The sequence below is a fragment of the Macrobrachium nipponense genome, chromosome 39 (assembly GCF_015104395.2).
Source record: "Macrobrachium nipponense isolate FS-2020 chromosome 39, ASM1510439v2, whole genome shotgun sequence".
NCBI classification, from domain to species: domain Eukaryota; kingdom Metazoa; phylum Arthropoda; class Malacostraca; order Decapoda; family Palaemonidae; genus Macrobrachium; species Macrobrachium nipponense.
Genome location: NC_061099.1, coordinates 10523067 through 10545711, shown reverse-complemented (window position 1 = coordinate 10545711; position 22645 = coordinate 10523067). Strand labels below are relative to the sequence as shown.

The window sequence follows — 22645 nt, the reverse complement described above, 5'->3', positions numbered from 1 at the left end:
CAATTACATTAGCTGTACGCTTTCTTACCTGGCAGTCGAAAATTCAAATTCCTGGCAGCAGTTGCAGTGCTGCCATCTTTTGTGTAGGTGATACAGATCCCGCCCACTATCGGGAATACCTGGTACTGCTGAGCTTTTAGACTTCAATTCATTGAGCCGCAACGTCCATCTGTGGGGAAGAGGGCGGGCTCTGATTATGTAATTATTTGGTAAGTATATGTGAAACTTTATTTTATTATTAAAATATCATTTTCACATAAGTGACTTACCAAACAATTACACTAGCTGACTCCACATTACCCGGAAGGTGGGTATATGGACAGCTTTTATGAACAAAAAACAATAGTCATGTGCTCACATTATATCCTGTCTCTGGTCGGCGACTCTCATCACATGTAGGAGACGTGGCAGTAATGGCCAGGGTCGTCCCTACTAATGGTCGGGATTGATTTTTTGCAATCATGGAAGTTAATGATGATAGACAAAAAACAATAATAGTTTGCCCTTGCCCTGGGCGAAAAGACCAGATAACACTACACAACACCATCACCTACACTAAAAACTATATGATACCCTTAAACAGATATAAGAACTGGTGGGTACTTCAGGTACATGTACCCCCAGGCTTCCCATAAACACAAAACACCTCAAACTCAAGGCGAGGAGACAGTAGAGGGTAAACACCGGGTCCCCCTATGCTTCCTCTCCCAACACCATTTCCGCTACTGACACCTGAAGAACTTATACAAGGTGAAAGAAGTCTCAGTTTTCTGAATTGGACAATTACAGCGTTAGCCAGAAAATTGAAGATTGCCAGTCTCTGGATGAGGATTTTCCTGCGGACTGGCTCAATCTGTTGTCCTGTGCGGACAGGGCAGCAAGACACGGTTCAATGGAATTGGCTGCCTTATTCACTATGGGAGTACTCAAGAAGAGAGAACGGTGGTGCTCCTTCACATCTCTAGGAGTAACCACGAAACAAACATCGGCTTTGTTGTTCTCCCCCCTGAGTAAATCTCACCTGTTTCCAGAAGAAACCATCAAGCATGTACTGTCAGACCTCGAGAACAAGTCCAGCGATGATCTTCTGTCTCAATCAGTGAGAAGACCTAAGGAACCTCAGGTGACAGTAGCCAAAAACTTCACCTTTCCAAAAGCACACCTTTCGAGGAGGTAAGTCGTGGTGGTAGCAGAGACAAAGACTAACCTACGAACCACCTCCAAGTCTACCAAGAGGCCTCTCTTTACGACAGATAAATGATTGAAAGGTCCTTCACCCACCTGTGGGGGCAAAACTCCACAGCTACTGGGAGGAATTGGGGTCGAAGAGGAGAAGAACAGCGGGTCATACAGGTGCTTCGAGAGAGATATGTGATCCCTTTCACCTAATCCACCACTGTCCAATACACCTGTCTGTTTGACAGCATACTCTACGGGATCAATAAGAGCTTTGGCTTTAGCCAAAGATGTAGAAGAGCTCATTAGCCAAGAGGTCATAGAGGAGGTAACAGACACGAACTCCCCAGGGTTTTACAACTGGCTTTTTGTAGTCCCCAAGGTATCAGGGGGATGGAGACCTGTTTTGGACGTAAGCGCTTTGAACATCCTCGTCCGGAAGATGAAATTCCGAATGGAAACGAGTCGATCAGTAATGTCAGTCATCCAACCGGGTGACTGGATGGCATCTCTCGACCTGAAGAATGCATACTTCCATGTCCCCATTCATCAGAACTCCAGAAAGTCCCTGAGATTCGTCTTCAAGAGGAGTCTTCCAGTCCAAAGCCCTCTGCTTCAGTCTGCCACACACCTCAAGTATTTACTCGGATTCTCGCTCCTCTGGGAAAATGGCTGCCCTTGATGAGATCAACACCGCCTTTTACTTAGGCGACTGGCTCCTGCGAGCCGGATCCAGTCGTCCGGGTGTGAAGGACTTGGAGAAGACGCTTACTTTGACACAACAATTGGGTATCTTAAAAACCACTGTGTAGTCCCAATTGATTCCTACTCAGAGGATTCTCTCTAGCTTTTTGGGTTTTTCTCTCCCTGAAGAAGATAGAATCCTGCCTGTCGCCAGTCCAACAGTTTCTGGTTCGCCCATCCTGCTCAGCTCTCGAATGGATGAGCCTAGTCAGGACCCTGGCTTCAGTGGAGAGTTTGTTAAGTCAGGACACCTACACATGAGGCCGCTTCAGATCTTCTTGAAAACAAATTGGTCCCGGAAGACACAGTCGGACTCACTAGTTTTCCCCCTGATGGAAGAGATAACGGTAGATCTTCGTTGGTGGCTCTGGAAGAGATAACGGTAGATCTTCGTTGGTGGTTCTCGAGGGAAAGATTACAAGAAGGAATTTCCCTAGTCGTGTCGAAACCCGACCTGCAGTTCTTCTCAGGTGTCTCAGCCAGCAGATGGTGAGCCCTCCTAGTAGCCAAGAGAGTATCAGGTCTGTGGACAGAATGAGAAAGACCTTGCACAACAATGGGAAGGAATTGAAGGCCATCCTTTAGGAGTACAAGCGTTCGACCTTTAGTCACCGGAGGAAACATAGCAGACTACTCGGCCAACACCACAGCATTGCCATATGTGCGGAAGCAGGAAGGGACCCACTTATTCTCTCTCAGCAAGATAGCCGAAGATCTCCTCACCTGGACGGACAAGAAGAGGATCACCCTTCTTCCAAGATTGCATAAGGGAGAATGAACGTGATTGCAACCGAACTGAGTCGGGTAAATCAGGTGTTACAAACAGAAAAGACTGAACAGTGTGTGTGTCAGGACCTCTGGAAGCTTTGGGGAAGACCATCGATAGATCTGTTCGACACATCGAGGAACAATCGCCTTCCCATTTTCTGTTCTCCGATTCCAGAACCACTAGCGTAAAGAACAGATGTGATGCTGCTAGATTGGACAGGACTGGACGTTTACATTTTTCCTCCCTTCGGGATGATAAGAGAGGTCTTAAACAAGCTTCAATCACACCAGAATGTGACAATGACTCTAGTAGCGCCATTCTGGCCCAGGAAAGAGTGGTTCCCGGACCTTCTCAATCTGCTGGTGGATTTCCCCAGACTACTTCCACAAAATCCATCGCTTCTCAGATAACCCCATTTCAACCGATATCACCAAGGGTTGTCCGCTCTGGCCCTAACAGGATTCAGACTGTCAGGAACCTGTTCAGAGCAAAAGGGTTTCCACGAAGGGCGTCAGAAGCTATTGCTAGCTGCAGAAGAAGCTCTTCTGCCAAGCTCTACCAGTCCCAGTGGAGAGCTTTAGGTCATCTATAACAGAGATTGCGGAATTTTGTTATTTCTGAGGGACACCAAGAAGTTACATCAGTTTCCAAGCAAAGAGGCCTCGACATTCGTCTTTAGTTCCTCCAAGATTCCAAGCATGAAGAAGTGGAATGGAATTGGATGTAGTTTTGGCTTAGCGGTCCCTAATTCAAACCATTGAAATCGTCAACCATGAGAGACTTAACCAGGAGTAAGTAAGAGTCCACAAGGCCGGAGAAGTCTCCTTGGGAGGAGGCAGAAACTCCCAAAGAAGGAACTTCTCATGTCGCATAAAACCTGTACAGGTACTATCCTACTTACAACCAAGTTTGGTTTCGACCCACTGGTTGTAAGTCGGAATGGATGTAAGTCAAACCTTAGAAAGTGGCCAACATACTGGGTAGGGTATACTATCAAACCTTTGCTATATAAGTGCCTACTTAGTACTGTAATGTAATGTACAATCATTATTTCAATCTTTTTACCATAATGTACTTCTACTAATACATTTTAATAATTTATGTAATAGTATATATTACGTACAATCAGGCATTGAGTTACAATGGGGTTAGGTTCTTGCATGCATGTCAGAAGTCGATTCTTACGTAAATTGGTTTGCAATTCAGTCTACAGTACAGTTAATACCAAATGATGCTGCAGATGGGGCAGGGTAACTCAAACTGATGCTGCCTGAGTGATGAGAGTTCTCATGCCTGAGTGATGAGAGTTCTCATGCCTGAGTGATGAGAGTTCTCATGCCTGAGTGATGAGAGTTCTCATGCCTGAGTGATGAGAGTTCTCATGAGATGGCGCAGTGCCAAGTAACTCAATGGTCAACTGTCTGAAGTAAGGTTGTAAGTACGAGTGGTCGTATGTCGAGCAGGTTGTAAGTCGGATAGTAGTTGCAGTTTTTATTTGCAACTTCGACTGAGGGAAGGCGAACGAAGCCTTGCCTGACTCCCTCTTCTTAGCAAGCCACTCTTCTCTTCTTTCAGTGCTTTCTTCGAGGACTGGTTTTGGTAATCTCGAAGGCGTTGATCTCCTATCCTTCCAAACATCGACGGAAGGGAAGAAGGTGAAGCTGATTCAAAAAACAAAGTTCGGATATGTCTGCAACAGGAACCTTAACAGACTAGAATAAGCAGAAGAGGTCTTTGAATCCTGGTCTTGGGTTTCCTCTTCCAACATGTCGGCCGACACCCCGTCTTCCTCTTCCGTCTGGCTCGTTGTCTTCTACAAAAAGACCATCAATTCTGAAGCTGATATTAAATGGGTCCAAAGCGGAATCCTCTAGCAAGGGTTTAGCCTTCAAATCCTCCTTGGGCGAAGCCGAGGTCGTGGCTCTTCTTCGAAAACGAATGACTGGGAGTTGAAAACCACACGAGACTAATGACGCGAACGAGTCAAAAATCTTATCGACACACAACCAGGGTTGCCATTTTGAGGAATTTCGTCTATAAGTGAGGCTTTTTGGTGACATCTGGCAACTCCTCGTGGCTTTTCCAACCACAGGCTATGGCACTGAATAATTAAATTCACTGCACACAACAAATCCAACGATGCGAGTCAGTCTCACAAGTGTGCGAATGTAACGCACCTGAATATCTGACTCCGCCCGAAGATATGATATCCGAAGAGGACTGACGATCCTCCCCGAAATTCTGGTCCGGAGTCGTGGCTGTCGTATGGCTCTTCTTTGAGCACGAACGACTGGGAGTCGAAACAACACGAGACGTGAGGCGAACAAGTCGAAGCAGCTCGAGTCGAAGCAGCTCGAGGCGAACGAGTCGAAGCAGCTCGAGATGAATGAGGCGAACGAGTCGAAACAGCTCGAGACGAATGAGGTGAACGAGTCGAAATTCCTATCGACACACAACCAGAGTTGCCATTTTGAGGAACTTCGTCTATAAGTGTGGCTATCTGGTGACACCTGGCAACTCCTCGTGGCTTTTCCGACCACAGGCTATGGCACTGAATAATGAAATTCTTCATTTGCCTTTATGTAGAAAAAACGGTACCACTGCACACAACGAATCCAACGATGCGAGTCAGTCTCACAAGTGTGCGAATGTAACGCACCTGAATGTCTGACTCCGTCCGAAGATACGCTATTCGAAGAGGACTGACGATCCTCCCTGAAAATCTGGACCGGAGTCGTGGCTGTCGTACGCTTCTTCGAAAACGAACAACTGGGAGTCGAAACAACATGAGTCGTGTGAGGCGAACGAGTCGAAGCAGCTCAAGGCAAAGGAGGCGAACGAGTGGAAACTCCTACTGATACACAACGAGGCGAGTCAGTCTCGCAAGCGCGCGAGCGCTCTTAACAGGCGGCGACATCCCTCTCGTACGCTGGGGATGTCTCTTCAAAGGACGCGACACTAAATCACTCTACACTTTTCGCCTCGACACAGGCGACTGCACTTCCGAGTCGGACGACAACTGCACGTCACTGATAGCTACGCCTTTACAGCAGCGTTTCCTGGGCACTCGCGAGTCGACTACGTAGAACGCGGGAGGGTCGGCAAGCTGACCCGTGGCAAACTCCCCCAGTCTCCCTTCAATCTCCGGTTTGTCTTCTCCCGGGAGCTGGGGAGTATGACAGTGACCTTCGTCTAGGAGAACAGGGGGAACGGATAGCCGCCTCCTCGGACACGTCACTGACACTTGGCCTAACACTGGCCTTATCACTTGACTCTTTACGAACGCACCTCTAACATGGAAATGGTGTTGGGATCGGAAACATGGGAAACCTGGTTAGGAGTAAATGGTACTGAAGTTGGAGGACTATCAAAAAGTGAAATATTAGATAAAAATGGAGAAGATAGTGACGGTTTGCTCGCCTTTAAAGGTACGGAAGTTGTCTCTGCTCTAGTTTTACTACAAACTCTAAGCGCTGTTTCCTTTTCCTATCTTTGTCCATTCTATCCAAATGGGCTTGAAAAGTCTTCCAACCTTGTTCATCTAAACTACGGCACTCATCATAAGTTAATTCCTTGCTACAGCACTGACCCCTACATTAATACATTTGGAGTGCGGATCGTAACATAGTTTAGCTAATCTAGTTTTGCAGCCACTGCTGCAAAACCTAACTGAAGAAGAACTAGCATCAGGCATCTTCATAATAACTTGTTAATGACTAAGCAGCTAACTGATGAAGCAAAAAAGCCAACCAAGAAATTGTACATCACCAAAAAGAAAAAATTCACAATTGCGACGAAAGTCGACTGCAACAACAAACCACTAGTGTTACCCCGTGGCTGGCAGAAAACGAATTGAAGTCTAAAAGCTCAGCAGTACCAGGTATTCCCGATAGTGGGCGGGATCTGTATCACCTACACAAAAGATGGCAGCGCTGCTACCGCCGCCAGGAATTTGAATTTTCGACTGCCAGGTAAGAAAGCGTACAGCTGGTGTAATTGTTTGGTAAGTCACTTATGTGAAATTTTGTTTTACAGTAAAATTACCAAATAAAAAACTATTCAAATGATTAAATATTTTAGTTTTACTGTAAAATTACCAAATAAAAAACTATTCGAATGATGCAATATTTTTGTTTTACAGTAAAATTACCAAATAAAAAACTATTCAAATGATTAAATAAACTTGAAACTTACCGATAAATCTGCATCTCCTTTTGTATTTGACTCCTCTCTAATTTTTTTTCCTAATTCTGGAAGAAGAATCTCTAAAGTAGATTTTGCTGCTTCAGTTTTCGCTTGCTTTTTGCTGCTGCCGTACCCAGTACTATACGGCATATCATTAATGATGATGGTGGCAGCATAAGGTGTCGCAGCATTTTCTGATGACAAAAAGGGGTAAAGAGTTACATAAATAGTTTTTGATACCATATAAAATCCTACTACAAAACAGAGTAAAACTGCATGAAAAAAAGATAAAAAGGCATGGGAATACAAGAAGTTTAAAATCATAGAAAAAGAGAACAAAACAAATTTACTACAGAACACTTTTGTTTAAACCAGAAGCCTGGGGAGCTGAGTACAATACAGCACCAATAATACTATCCCTTCTGCTAATAAGCAATATAATTCTAATATGAAACATGAGAATATCAAGTAGTGTATAACTCTCAATTTAACATCACTAAAAATTATTTTTTTATGAGGATTAACTGTATTTTGAGGGCCTAATACTAATGTGTTATTTAAAGTTTAAATACACAATACATATTCAACAGGCAGTCTCACTCTAAAGTAAACATAGTTTCAACAGTAATCCAGAAAACTATTTTCATTAACTACCTGCCACCCTTGATGAGGAATAATGACACCTTATCTTTCCAATTTCTTATTCTTTGTCGTGTTTTGCAGGTACTGGTAACAACTACAATTAATGGATATAGTATCTACCTCTTAGTTAAACAAAAGAAAAGAAAATTTCATTTACATAAAAACAAAAACCCACTTACCCACTTCTTTGAAGACATATTTTGGCTGTTTTTTGAGAGCATGCTGAACATACTCGTGTAGAATACAAACGTAACTTTTTGTTTTTTCCTTTGGGATTCATAATCACTCCTTTTTGCTAGTAGTTGTAAATGCTCCATCTTCCTCTGAAAATAAAAGATATAGCTCTCATTTCACTTACAGAAAAGGTAATGAATCAGTCAAGGAGGGAGAGTTCAATTATCAAGGGAAGCAATGACTGAATTTACTGATGGTCACAGAAACAATGCATTTATATATATATCTAAGAGTTAAAAAGACATTGCACATTTTTTCTTATGCCAATTCCCTAATAAATAAAATCACAAATCTGCAAAATAACAAAAACACTTATTATCAAAATACATTAGGAAATCATTCTTCAAAATCACCATCTGCATCCTATCCAAAGCAATTTAATTTAAAATCAAGCATAACTATTACTGTATTTATAAGTCATACTGCATTTCATCTAAGTGGATGGTAAGTACGTACTGCATGGTTATAAGGTATTTAAACAATTATTTTCCTTCCAAAGACTCATCACTTAAAAGGAAATACTTATATGATCTGTTATAAACTGAATACATCAAAAGCTTCTTACATATGCAGATGTTAATAGATTTTAAAAATCTAAAACAAAACAGATGTCCTTCCTTACCTTGCCTTCTTAATGAAATGAGTTTAGTTCCCTCTGGCAACTGTGGTCTATCTTTTGCTTTAAGCTTAGCTTCTGGTATTTTCTTCTCTCTCGGCCCATGACCTTATGAAATGAATTTAAACATAGTACTTAGGCTGTGATTTGAAGAATTTTATTATATAAACAAAAGCTACACACATCATTAACCAGTAAGAATATTCCTTAGATTTACATGATTTACTTAAAACAATTTGATTTAATGTGGACATCCATGAATACTTAAAAAAAATAGAGCCTCTCTTGTAAGCTTTTTTTATCAGTCATCTGTTATCTACATTCAAGTTCTCACATCCAGTTTAAACTATTTACAAAATTATGTTCAGCCTCTTACTCAAGTTAGCAGAGAGAGATACAGTGGAGCTGGTTTCATGCTTCTCTTCTTATTTCATGAACTATCGACCATTAGTATGGGAACCATCACGGACCATCACAGAGCGCTTATGTGACTGACGGATTTGTATTACAAAATAAATTTTACTAAACTTTTCATTACAGATGGTAAAAAAAAAAATAACAAAATATTCTCTACTTACTTAATCTGTATTATCTTGATAGCTTTGAAATTGAATCTTTTTCTGCAATATTCTCTTAGTTCTTCTAACCTCTAAAGGACTGTTGTTGCAAATTCTCGACAGCAGTTTCAATCTTGGCATTCCCACTACTAAGGCTGGAGGTGGGGTAGGATTTCCTAAAAATTACATTAAAAATTAATATTTTATAAGAAATATGTTTAATAAATCAAGTTTACAAGTACGGTTGACATAACGAGTACCATATAAAGCCGTATTCATTATACTCAACAACAAAATTGAAAATAGATAAAATCTAATAATTGAAATCTATTCCCATTACATAATCAATTGGAACTTTAAAAAATAAGAGATATAAACATATAGTACATAAAGTAAAGATATTATAAGTACATAAATATGATATTGTATTGTACAATAAAGTTTCATACATACTTACCTGGCAGATATATACTTAGCTATAGACTCCGTCGTCCCCGACAGAAATTCGAATTTCGCGGCACACGCTGCAGGTAGGTCAGGTGATCTACCGCCCTGCCGCTGGGTGGCAGGAATAGGAACCATTACCGTTCTAGAACCAGATTTTCTCTTCCACCTGTCTCGCCTGAGGGGAGGCTGGGTGGGCCATTTTAATCGTATATATCTGCCAGGTAAGTATGTATGAAACTTTATTGTACAATAAACAAGATCATTTTCATACATTCAACTTCCTGTCGATATAAACTTAGCTGATTGGCACCTTTGGCGGAGGGTAAGAGACAGCTAATTACTGATTAGACAGGTAAACAACATGCGTTGTACGTAATATATAAAAAACCTTGGTTCCTATCTGTTTAGACGGAGGGTTGACTTCCTAGCTATTGCTTAGGAGTCTGCTTCGTCTCAAGAGCCTCAGCGAGGATGTGACCTATGGCTAAGAGTTCTTGTGGCTCTGCTCCTTCTCCGCATCAGACAATAAACTCGTTCATTCGAACTGTCTGCCTATAGCGTTTTTCACTTGTTTGGCACTTGGCGCCTGACTAGCGCTTCGTTGTCCAAAGATCCTGAACAAAAAACAGACAATATTTTGTCCGGAGACTGGAGAAGGGTGGAAGGTTCTCTTCTACCTGGATCCTTTGGCCTAGGACCAGGGGAGGAGCTTGGAGCCAATCACGTCCCGTAGACGATTGGCTCTCTTAACAGGACGAGAGCGACGGGTCTTCTTTCCGGGGAGGATCCTTCGTGAATATTTCCGTTGCTGACGAGCTCTATTTCCTGCCTCGTCCAGTAAGTCTCTTCGTTGTTAGAATCTTCCCTCTCCTTGTCCGAAGGAGGGGAAGGTCTGGAAGTTGAAGATGACTCTGAGCCGAAAGTGGGCGATCCCAGGGCTTTCTTGGTTCTTGTCTTCTCCTTCTGAATGCCTTCTGGGAAGCGTTTCATGTCCTCATCACAGCCCAAAGACTCTATAGAAAACCTTAAGCGATTTCTTCTATTAAAGATAAAGTTTAAGCGCCCCGACCAGGCACAGAGACCCTTCTATCTCTTACCCTTTCAAATGGGAAAGTCCCTTAACTTCAGAGCTCTGATGCAGGGTTAGAAGGATGTTAATTCTTTTCCAGAAATAATGTGATGGTAAGAACCAATAGTCAAGCCTCCATTGAATCCGATGCGAGACCTCATAACTTAAATTCACTTGTCTTCTTGGTAGTTGTTAGAGCCAAGAGAAAAAATGAATTTTCTCATAAGATTTCTAAAGCAAGCGTTGATGGAGGAGGTTCCCACTTGTCGGAACAAGGAATCTACGGGCCATGAAAAGATTCCAACTCGAAGTACATAATGTCCTACTGTTGGTTTTCTCGAGGTATCGTGTAAGATCCCGAGGAACTTAGTCCTCTGTTATCTTCAAGTTCCTTTGTAAAGACAGAGTATAGCCTGCTACTGTAATCTGTGATAGCAGATATAAATACAAAGGTGATTCTTCTCTCAGAAAGGGAAGAAAAACCGCTATGTGGGTCACAGAGGTATCGGAAGAGGACAGTTTCCTCATTCAATCCAGTACGATCTGCAGCACTTCTATGTCTTTTCTATGACCCTTGTCATTCACCTTGAAAATCCTTCTCCCACCCTATCACTTCTCGTCAGTCTGCACGCAGACAAACTCAGAGTGTAGAGGTTTTTGGGGTTCCAATTTAAGTGAGGCTGATAGAGTAGACTGCCTCTCTTGTGAAAGTCTTTATAAAAGTGCTGTAAGAAGGACGTGACCTCTGTGAATCCAGCTTCCCGAAGGCAAAAATGGGGCAAAAGGCATCATCCTCTCTTCCTCTGATGCCAGTAAATATCTTAATGCGTCTATTAAGAATTTATATATTGAGAAAAAATTAATGTTTTATTTCCCTTTCAAAGTAAAGGATGACGTTATATTGCTACCTCTCTTGGTTCGAGGATAAGGAAGCAGTCTAGAGGAAGTCTTTTCGTCTTCAACTTTGCGAAAAGATCTATGAAGAAGACGTATCGCAGGTTTCCACAACTCTCTTTCCAACTCAGCTTATACAGACGTTAATAGTTATTATCGTCGATCGAGAAGATTCTCACAGACGTGCAACATCGTGCAGCGAACCTCTTAAGGATCGTTACGTTCCGTGTCCGTGTTCCAAACAGGTTCTCTCTTGTTAACGCGAAGGGGCGAAAAAAGAGATTCTCAATGATTCTTGAAATATGAGAGAGCTGTGGAAATGGCTTAATTGATTTAAATCATTTCGTCCATCCTTGGGATCGAACCTCCTTCAAGTTAGATGGGGAACGAAATCAGGAACGAACCGTGCCATTACCGAGCCTGCTGTCAGAGAGGCTACTGAACCCTTCGATTAATAACTCACTATATTGAGAAATTACCAAGTCCATTATTTTTGCCCTTCTGCCACTGGTGTGATTCTTTAGAATATGCGCCAGGACATCTGTACCTCTGTCCTGGTACCCGGCACCCTCTCAAATGTTATTTGCGTTTTCTTGATAGGAAGAACTTGATAGGCTTAATATATCCCCATTCAGGGGAACAAACTTCTATCACGAAGAAAAAATTGTTCCCAACAAATTCATCCATATTCTCACTGAGAATGTTCTCTAATAAGACTATGCTTTCGTAAGCATGAGAGCATCATATAATATATTGCTCTACTGCATTAGAATCATATTGCTATCTCTTTCTTATAATCCTGTTACATTGCGGTAAACAGTACCGAAAGGTTACAAGGGATCTTTTTATTGAAAACTTCTTAGCAAAACAAATACAATGTTATTCATGTTTGCCTATAAATCCCCTCAATTCGAGGCTAAGTCCATGATTGTAGGGGGGAGATACAGTTAACCATTAGATCCCGTAGGAGAGAGAGATATAACCAACCGTTCATGACCGAGAACTAGATGGTACTGTGTTGGCTTACAATGACAGCAGTCCCGTTTGCTGCCTCGCTGCATTCTTCCTGAGTTGCCAGTTACTCCATTCAATGAAGGAATATGATAAAATTATTCTCGAGCCTAAGGAAGCTCTCAATAATGCATATTTAAGCAAAACAAACCCTTCGTTAAATACCGAAAACTGAGTAGGTGTTGTCGTAACAAACCCTTTAAGCGTAGTCCTTACTAGGAAATTCCTGTAAGGATACAGATAATTCCGTAGCGAACCACAAAGGTAACTACGGTATGTGTATATGACTTGTCATACAGTAGTCGTATACACCAAATTTTCTTTCTATAGTAGTACCTCGAGATACGAAAGGCTAAACTTACGAAAAATCCAAGTTACGAAAGCCAATACGAAAAATTTAACGGCTCTACATACGAAAAGTTTTCAAGATACGAAAGGTTTCTGAAAGTCCGAGATTCGCCTGGATAACAATTTTGAAAATCGCGCTGCGCCGCCATCTTAGTACTAGTAGACTCGCCACCATCCTCCTGCTCTCCCATTGGTTCCTGATGCTAGTCGCGGCCATGAAATCCTTCTCTCCTATTGGCCAGCGTCCCTCCCATCATGCATCTACTATGTATACGTGGTTGCGTGCTTTGGCCACTTGGTACCAGCATTGTTATAGTACGCACGCGGTATTCGTTTCGGGATCGTCAATGTGTACGTTATTTAAAAAAAAAAAGTGACCAAGATCTCTCGCATGGGATAAGTGATCAAGGTCTCTCTCATGGGATAACTGGAAACTTTGCAAGGTTGGTAGAATATCCACTCCCTGCTGAACAGAGGGTGTAGACCAATCATTTACAACATGCATACCAGTACTTATAATCAAGGCACTTCAGTTTATGTTGAGGGTCAGCAGCCGAATATTCAGTACCCCAATCAGTTGCAGAGAGAGCATTTGGTTGAACAGAGTTTTGATGGACACCAGGGCCAACAGAGTCATGAGGTGCAAAGAAAGAACAGAAAGTTGAAATTCTGTAAAAAAACAAAAAAAAAAAAAAAAAAAAAACCTACGTAAAGTAAAAAAAAGTAAAAAAAAAAGTTAAAAAATCAAAAAAAGCAAAAAAAAAAAAAAAAACGGCAGAAATTAAAGCCGCTTTTCATAAAAGGTGCAATCATTTGTAGAAGACCCCCCAAAAACGCTCACACAGGAATTGTGTATGTATATTTTTTTAAGTGTACATATGTACAAAAGAAAAAAAAACGGCAGAAATTAAAGCCGCTTTTCATAAAGTGCAATCATTTGTAGAAGACACCCCCGAAAAGGCTCACACAGGAACATTGTGAAAGTAGGCAGAATCTTCTTGGAATAGTTACATATGTACGTAGCCTCACTCAAAAGGTAAGCTTCCACATTTTACGTACAGTATATTTCTTGTTACCATGTACAGTAATATACACTTTATTTACAGGTTATATTTTGCATTTTTTTTTATTAATTTTTTAGGTATTGAATGGTCCAAATTGTTGTAGTACGTATTTCATTGTTTATAGGTCAATTTAGCTTTATTATGAAATTTACTGGGGTGTTTTTGGGGGACTTGGAACGGATTAGCCATTTTACATGTAAATGTGGTCCAAGATACGAAAACCTCATGATACGAAAGGCGCCTTGAAATGGATTAATTTCATATCTCGAGGTACTACTGTAATACATTCTTTCCTCTCCGATGCAGAGAGAGAATGGAAATTTTACTCTCTTCGTTCTTTTCGTCAATAAACACACGAATTAGTATTAGCCGAAAGAGATCGCAAATGAAAACCGAGGATCGAAGAGAAATCTCTCAAGCTTGTTTTATTCACTTGGAGATAAGGCCGTATTCTACGCCTCTATTATCTGGAAGAGCCTCTAATCAATCAATGAGAGCTCGTACGAATCTTGTCCAATTTCCAAACGATTGCCACTCTTTCTGGAAATGGTTTGGTTGCATTATTTTAGAAGGAGGATGATTTTAATATCCTCTTACTAGTAATGAACGAATTCTCTCAATAAAAGGGTTAGCTAAGGGTTTTACTTAAAAACTGAGAGGACCTGCCCCCTTATTGGCTTCCAATTCCGATCATCTTCCATTTCCTGTCCAGTCAAGTTGGGAGAAGAATGAGCAACCGGAGGAGAGCGCCTCCTTTCGCAAGGTGAAGGGCTTTTAGCAGTACCGACTCTAACCTGACAAGGGCTATGTGATGGTAATTGCTTCATAGCAAAGAAAGATAAAGAAAAGGAAAATGTTATTGTTATGATACAATAAAGTTTGTTCATACTTACCTGGCAGATATATATATAGCTGTATTCTCCGACGTCCGACAGAATTTCAAAACTCCCGGCACACGCAGTGGGCGGCCAGGTGGTTAGTACCCATTCCCGCCGCTGGGAGGCGGATATCAGGAATCATTCCCATTTTCTATTCAGATTTTCATACCACTGTCCCTGAGGGGAGGTGGGTGGGTACTTTAATTATATATATCTGCCAGGTAAGTATGAACAAACTTTATTGTATCATAACAATAAAACATTTTGTTCATGAAAACTTACCTGTCAGATATATATATAGCTGAATCCCACCATTGGAGGTGGGAAGGGACAGAATAGAAGGATTTAGGAAACACCTCAAGTGCAGATGATTGACATCTTGATTCCTACCTGTTAGCATAGCTGACTTCTTGATTACTGTCACCGAAGTCTGCTTTTGCTTTACTAGAGTTGCCAACAAGGTAGTGACCTGTGTAGTTGGTGCGCTCTAGATGATCTGTCAACGGGGGCGTGACCACAATGTGACTAGACCATATTGACCATACTGTGAGGGCAACGAAGCTAAAACCACCACCTGACCTAACCTATCGAAGTTAGTCCCATAACTTCTAGGCTAACGAAAGGGAAAGCGCCTCAAGCGACCAACCCTCAAAGTTAAAAGCACACCTATCCCTTTTTCTATAGGATAGGATTCGTGCTGCTTCCTGCCTCCAATAATATTTTCTACTGGATATGTATGGGTCCTAGCGACTCGCAGATCTCATATGTCGTCTTCACATCCCGTCGGGAGTGGGGGTGAAGCGAACACGAGAGTTGCTTCGCTCAAACGTGGCACTCAGGATATTACTGAGTGTCATGCTCTGTTGAAATGCTTCCGAGCCCGCGCCCTCACTCGTGAGCACTTACTTTAAAAGGTTTCAAAATCTTTGTTCAAACATGACGAATGAGCCTCTTAGAAAGACTCCTTAAAAAATAACGCCAGGGCGTTCTTCGACAGGGCAAGTCTGGTCTTTTTAAATTAACGGAACACCGCAGATTGTCCGAATGACCTTGACTTTCTTTAGTTTTATCAAGATAAAACTTGAGAGCCCCGGACAGGGGCAGGACTCTCTGTGGGCTCTTGCCCAATAATTTGTGCCATCCCCTTGATCTCCAGGCCTCTGGGCCAAGGGTTAGACGGGTTTTCGTTCTTAGCAGAACGGAAGGCTTAGAGGGACACCGAATTATGTCCTCTAAAGCCAAAACCTCTGATGATGGCTAAACAAAACCTCACTACCCTCATTGCCGTAGCTAGAGTGGTTAGAAAATTAGCCTTTCTGCACGTGTATTAAGTTTACAGAAAGGAGAGGTTCGAAATGCTTTGACATCAAGAACTTCAGACTACGTCTAAGTTCCATCAAGATTTCGCAGACCTCAAAGATCGTGAAGGGCTTTGTTGTTTGACAGATCCGAATCTCTGAGCCTAGAGGCCGTCAACAACATATTTCCGTATTCTACAATCGTTGGGACTGTTAGCCTTATCCCATATTCAGACGGAATGGGAAGGCGGTAAAGTCATTCACAGAGGTCAGAGGTAGAGGAACAGTCATTCTTCCTGCCTATGTCCCGAAACGGCCCACTCCGATTGGTACACTGCAAAATATGCAGCACTGCTGCTTTGGCAATGAGCCTTGCAATTTAATCTTGAAGATCCTCTCGCTTCTTGACAGTCTGAACGCATTCAGACTCAGAGCGGAGAGATTTTAGGTACCTCTCGAAGTGAGGCTGTTAGAGTAGACCGATTCTCTCGGGAAGGGTCCTTGGAAAGTGCTCTCTGAAGGACGTGACCTCTGTGAATCCAGCCTCTCGAAGGCCAACATAGGGCGATCAGCGTCTTTCTCACTCCCTCTGACGCCAGCGATTATCTTATTACATTTCCTAAGCTTTTGAATAGGGGGAAAAAGGGCTAACCAACTATCCCCATTCCATACTATAGGATGGCAGTCTATTGCTACCGCTCTTCGGATCGAGAATAAGGGCGCAACGTAGTAGAGGAAGCTTCTTCGTCTTCAATATTGCAAAATCTACGATTAAAGGACGTCCCCAAAGTCTCCACAACTCTCGACATACTTCTAAGCGAGGATTACTCAAAAGTCAAACGTCAGTAGTTGCTGCCGTCGATCGAGAAGATCCGCACGGACGTGCAATCGTGTAACGAACCTCTTACGGATCGTTACGTTCCGTGCCTATGCCGATAACCATCTCTCTTTTCTTGGGATATGAGAGAGCTGCGGAATTATATGAGATGATTTGGACCACTCCGACCAAAACCTCACTCTTCGAGGAACTGGAGAGCCAACCAAATTGCTTCCAATTCTTTTAGATTATGTGCCAGGACCTCTGTCCGGATGCCTGGCTCCCTCTCATTATCACCTGAGGTGAGCCTTAACCCATTGAGAGACGTTTAGAATTATCTCTAGATCTTTGATGTTATTTCAGTTCTCCTGTAGGAAAAACTGTAGAGGTCTGAATTGCAGTCTATTCAGGGAAACAAGCTTCTCCAGCGAGGAAATGGTCCCCAGCAGACTCATCCATTCCCTCACTAAGCATGCTTCCTTCCCTAATAAGGCTGCGCTTTGAATTAAGCAGGAGAGCATATTATAGTGCTATGCTGCGGTAGACGTACAGAATTCTGTTACAGTGCGGTAAGCAGCGCCGAACATGTCTAAGCAAGATATCTCTGTTGAAAATTTCGTTTCTTAGACAAAAGAAGTCGTTTATTCATGATTACCAGGAACCCCTCAAACCCGAGGCAAAAGTCAGATAGGGGCAGAGATAGGTTCTTAAATCAATCCCGGGCGGGAGAGAGAGAAGTAACCGACTGAGCAGTACAACGAGCTACCTAACACTGAGTTGGTGACAGTGTGAGACACTGTGGACAGTTACAGGCAGCAGCTTATGTTCACCTTCTCGCAGTCTTATGCCGAGGTTGCCAGCTATTCTTTATTCATCTAAGGAATAGATTTTCCATTATTTGAACAGAACTCTCAAGTTGGCATATCTAAGCGAAACAGAATTCTAATACAGAAGCTGATTTTGTGTTGTCGTAACATTACGCTTAATTAACCAAATGTTAAATCGGAAACTCCTGGAAAGTTGCCGGGAAGTACCGATTAAATATACTGCGTCATCCACAATGACAGCAACCTCTCGTTTCGCACTATTGCTGCCTGAGTTACCAGCTACTCTCTTCTTACGAAGGAATAGGTTCGTTACTATTATCGATCATAAGAAAAATTCTCAAGCAGGCATATTTAAGCGAAACATAATTCGCTACATGCAGAAGCTGAGTTGGTGTTGTTGTAACAATACCTTCAAGCATTGTCCTTACACCGGAAACTCCTGGAAGTTTGCAGGAAGGACCGATTAAATACACTTAAAATAACAGTCCTTTCGGTTGCCATCTGTAGAGGTAACCACGATATGCGTATATGACTTGAACTTTACATTAGTAATATGACGCGAAGATAAAATACCTAAGTATTGCAGTCACTTGAACATCTAATTCTCTACTACATTCTTTCCTCGACGAGGAAGAGAGAGAGAATGGAAATCGACTGTCTTCATTCTCTTTGCCAAGAAAAGGAATAATATTATTCAAATGGAAATCCTCAAGTGAGAACCGAAGATCGAAAAGGAAAGTTCAAGCTTCTTATGATCTTTGACATAAGACTTCATGGAGCAGTCTATAAGTCTTTTTCCTGGATGAGCCTCTGACTAATGAATGAGAGCTCTTTCGAAATTTGTTACTTATCCGCTTATGCGATAAAATGTTATTAAGAACTTTGTCAATGAGAACTAACCCAATTGCATGACGGAAAGTAATCCAGGAATTCGAGCATATAGCCTTCCCGATTCCCGCAGAGAAATCGAGGAAGGGGCAGGATTCCTGATTAGAGACTGGGCTTACGACAGGAATGACCTTAATGTTCCCCTTCGGCAGCGCAATCCCGAAAGCAGACGAGGCGTTTTATGACACCGAAATCTGCTTACAGTTTTCCTGGAATTTCATCAAGTGATGGATTCTCTTGAACGCTCCTTCGTAGAAAGAGAAGTAGACATCTTGACGAGACCAAACTCCTTCCTCTACTTCGACGACGCTCTCTTGAAAGAGCGTTCTTGCAGGAATCCTGCCGAACGTCTTGATGCGTAGGACGCCTATCGTTCTGAAGAACGTCCTGGTAAGTGCTCTACCGAGCGTCATGACGTGTAGGATGCCGGAGCCGCTTCAAAAGCGTCCTCGCTAGCGTCCTGGCGACGTCCTCACTAGCGTCCTGGCGAGCGTCAGACCAGATGTGTAAGACATCGAGCGTCTTCCAAAAAGCTTATCAATGTTTATGACGTCGAGCGTCTTCTGAAAGGCCACCCGAAAAGCGTCCTGGAGAGCCTCACACTGCTCCTGAAGTGTGAGAGCACTATAAAAAGACGTAAGGCTATCGTCTCCAAGACGGCCTTAAAGACTTTCGTTACCTTCTAACAAAGACGGTGGCCGCCTGTGCAACATTTTGCGTCTTAGTAATGCAAATGAACATATCCAGACACGCGCTCAAAAAAAAGGAACGCCGAGCGTTCCGAAAGGCATCGTCGCGAGGTGCTTGCCGAACGTCCTGATTGCATTCTTTGAGCGTCTTGAAGAGCGTCCGGAATAGAAGAGCGACGAACATCAAGGGAAGCGTCATAGTGAATGACGTGCGTCAACACGAGTAACTTGAGAGGCTTCCTGGCGAGGGGAGAGCCGCTCATGAAACGCGAGCGTCCTAAGCATAAGTACGGTGATCGTCATCAGGACGAGTCTTCAGGACGTTCGCCACTCTTGACAAAAACGACGGCCGGCGGTGTGCGACATCTTGCGTCTTTGTCACGGTCATCGACACTGCAGAAAGGGCATTTAAAAGGACGCCTGTGGTGTTCTTGGGGTATAGAGAATTCTTTGCCCATTCTCCTGTCGAAAACTAGGATAGTCTGTCCAGTGTTCATCTCTGTCCGCTGACAGAGCGTCCCTTAGGGACGAGTAAGGATGCGTCTTGGCGAGCTATTTGACTATGCAAATCAGCTTGCCGGACGTCAATCTTATGAGCTTGAACAATATCCCGTTTCGTAGTAAAGCGAACGTCACATAACGTAATACATAACGCCATGAGGGAGGAGGAAACCTTAGCCGATGACAAATAAGACCTCCTTGGAGCGTCCACCAAATTGGCGAATCTCCTTGAGAAGAAGACGGTGCTTTCAATCCTGCTTCTTCTCCTGTTTCGTACAGATCCCAGCTCTCCCTTTCAGTCTAGATGGAGGAAGTGCAAACGAAGTCTTCCTCTCGATAGAGCGTTGAATGTCTCGAAAGGCGTCCTTGTGAGGGTCCTGCCTTAAGGACATTTTTAATCTCTTGACCAAGACGACAGCCGCCTGTGCGACATTTTGCGTCTTTGTCACGCTTATCGATATTAAGTCAAGCCGAAGGGACGCCAGATCGATGTGGGTTCCCCGTAACCCTCCTTCGGCTTTCGACATGCCCTCTCCCTATCCTGGGAGTCCGACAGAGGTCCAGGCCTAGAGGCGTTATGGGGCGGATCTGACGTTCCCTCCTGACGAGAGAGAGGACGTGAAGCGTCCTCTTCTCTAAAGCTTCTTAGAGGGCGCGAGTCCTTCCGAGAGCTCCAACCTGCGGGGAGGACGCCTCGGAGGACGAGAAGCAATCTTTCATGACTCGTGCACGTGCACGATCTTTGGCAGCCTATCCTGCCGAAGGGACGCCAGATCGGTGGGGGGGTTCCCGTAACCCTCCTTCGGTTTTCAACTTGCCCCTCCCTGGTCCTGGGAGTCCGACAGAGGTTTAGACCTAGAGGCGTTATAGGACCGATCTGACGCCCCCTCCACAACACTAGGGGCAAAATCAACATCACTACACTCACAACACTGATTGGAGAGCGAGCACTTTTCAAGCTTACTTGATGTAATCCCACAATAATAGAAAGGGCATTACTTCTCACAGAACTTCCTCTAGCCCGTAAGCCATACCACAGGGTTAGGCAAAATAAAGTCTACTGGTACTGTGGAGGAAGACCTCCTGATTCTATCACGCTCTAATTTGCGTACATACGAATCATACGTCTCTTTCGGAATCAGTCAACATTACACTAATTACATTGATCTCTCAACAAAAAAGAAAACATGTATACTAAACGAGTGTCTACCGAAGGTTTCGGTAGCCTCCCCTTACCTCCCTTGCAGACAACAAAATCTGAAAACTAGGCTAACTAGATTCAGACATTCCATAGCAATGAAAAAAATTTTAATTAATTTATGATAGCGTATGCCTAGCCACAAATCCAAGTCAATCATTCAAAAAAATAAGTAGGATACTTAAGCGGCTAATGAAGTTTCAAAATCCTAGGCGGAGGTAGTGGAAACAGGTGTTTTCACTACCGCGACAGAGAAAAATCTGAATATCCGCCTCCCCCAGCGGCGGGAATGGGTACTAACCACCTGGCCGCCCACTGCGTGTGCCGGGAGTTTTTGAAATTCTGTCGGACGTCGGAGAATACAGCTATATATATATCTGGACAGGTAAGTTTCATGAACAAAACGCATTTTCGAGAAGTTCGGCAGCAAGGAGGTTTTCGCGCCACTGTTGGAGGCGCCTATGTTCGTGGTTTTTCCAGAATCGCCAGGAGTGTTGTGGATCTCGTCGTTACGTGAGAAACGCCGCGATTTCTGATGCAATACCTCGTCTAGATTCATCTAAGAAGTTCTAGAAATCCCTGGAGTCGGTGACGTTCGCCGTAAGCTCCGCCCCCAGAGTGCTGTATAAATACGACGAACGAACTTTGGAGAGGAGTGATCGTAGAAGAGAGAGAGATCGTAAAAGAGAGATCACCAGTTAGTCACAGAGAGCCACAGATCAGATTTATCAGTGAGAGATCAGCAGCAGCAGAGATCTTCCGTGAGATACGAGAAAAAGGAACCGACGAAGTATCAATCAAAAGAAGTTGTTCGAGAGTTGGTTGGATATTGGTCTAGTCGTCTTCAGGAGTGGACGGCCGTGTTTTCTCGACGTCGAGCAGACTTCAGAGAAGAAAAGGTCCTGTTACAGGTGTTGGGGAATTCCTGCCTTACAAGAAGAATAGTTTCTGCAATACGGAGTCCAGAGGACGTCCGCAATCGCCGATCTACTTGAATAAAGCCACCTCTTCGAAGTGCCAAACTGTTTAGCAAGTATTCTTATTACCTCACTGTTTCCCTCAGTTCATGCAGCGTAAGATTCTGTCTTTTTATGTAAATAGGAGATACCATTCTGCATTTACCTTTGTTAGTAAGCTTGTAAATAAACCTTTGTTGTGTTAGTGTTTCTTTCTATATTCATATCCCCAGTTTCAACTGTTTGTGTTGATAATTTTTTTTTTTTTTTATTTCATATCGAACCTGAAACGGACCTCCCTCAGAGGCCGTAATATTGTCTCTGAGATCTCAGGGTCCGTAACATTTGTGGCGACCTTGCCTAGGCTATCAACACCATAACAGTTCGAAACAGGGAGGATATAGAAAGAATCAGAATGAGTGAGATGGTGAAAGAGTTTATTGAGTCGGGTAAGCTACTAGGTCTAAAGGGGAATGATCTCCGTGAGTATGTTGAAAAGAAAGAAAGAGAAAAGTATGAGAGAGAGAGAGAAGTAATGAAAATGCAACAAGAGAGAGAAATGTTGTTAATGCAGCAGGAAGAAAGAGAAAAAGTACGTATGCATGAGCAGGAAGAGAGAGAGAAAGAACGTATGCATGAGTTGGAAATTGCTCGGTTAAGGGAAAGTACTCGTAACAGTCGGTCAGGTGAGAACGGAAACAAAACTGATAGGTTAGGTATGAGTGCAGTGTTGAAATTAGTACCAAAGTTCGATGAAGAAGATGTTACGACATATTTCATGTGTTTTGAGAAGTTAATGGAACGAGTAGGTTCTCCTAAAGAAATGTTGGACTTTAT

The 22645-nt window shown here is 43.0% G+C and overlaps 1 pseudogene; it reads right to left on the bottom strand.

Moving 5' to 3' along the window:
• LOC135209952 (microprocessor complex subunit DGCR8-like) overlaps window positions 1-21963 on the bottom strand; it is a 59853-nt pseudogene extending 37890 nt beyond the window's left edge.
• Window positions 21964-22645: the final 682 nt, after the last annotated feature.